The sequence below is a fragment of the Nanorana parkeri genome, unplaced genomic scaffold, assembly GCF_000935625.1.
Source record: "Nanorana parkeri isolate BGI_ZX_2015 unplaced genomic scaffold, ASM93562v1 scaffold1512, whole genome shotgun sequence".
In the NCBI taxonomy this organism is placed as follows: domain Eukaryota; kingdom Metazoa; phylum Chordata; class Amphibia; order Anura; family Dicroglossidae; genus Nanorana; species Nanorana parkeri.
This window is the reverse complement of record NW_017307780.1, coordinates 346,667-347,295: the sequence shown is the minus strand read 5'-3', so window position 1 is coordinate 347,295 and position 629 is coordinate 346,667. Positions and strand designations below refer to the sequence as shown.

Here is a 629-nt window from a genome sequence, read left to right as displayed (position 1 = left end):
TTGTGGCGGCTCCCCCCCCCCCCAATAGTTGCTTGGGTCCGACTGATCTGGAGAAGAGCTGAGGAGGCAGATTGGTCAGGGCGGTGGAGCTGTGGTGGATACCGCTCCGAGCAGCGGCGGTGGGTGGACACTGGTCTGTCAGCTGACAGGGAGAAGGAGACCTGGTGGGTGTAGTGCTGGCTTCCTCTGATGGCTGAAAAAATTAGGTGCAGAGTGGTGAACTGTAGAGGTGAGCAATATAGGCTCACATAAGAACAAGAGAGAGCTGGTGGAGGTGGTACTGGCTCCCCCTGGACACTAAAAAAAGAAAGGTGCAGATTTTGGAGGTGAGCAGTACAAGCTCACAATAAAGAATAAGACCAGGAAAAAAGAGACTGTCCAGAAGGCTGTTAGCAGTGGGGGAACTAAGCAATCACCCTGTGTGCCCAAACAAGCCAGTAAAGAGAAGCAGGAAGAAGTGGCGTCAAGATTGGAAAAATTTGCCAGGGGAACTACAACAGGTATGGAATCCAACCAAACAAATAAAATGCAATTTAAGTTTGGGGATAAGTTCCTGTGTAAAGTGACCAAGGAAATATTTGAGGTGGAAAGGGGGGGGGGGGGACGGGGGGGGATCTGGAGATATCCTC

At 51.2% G+C, this 629-nt stretch overlaps 1 protein-coding gene across 1 annotated transcript in view; it reads left to right on the top strand.

The window, feature by feature from the left end:
- Positions 1 to 629, top strand: part of LOC108798590 (catenin delta-2-like) — a 177,878-nt gene that overhangs the window by 27,863 nt on the left and 149,386 nt on the right. The gene's annotated exons all lie outside the window — the stretch shown is intronic.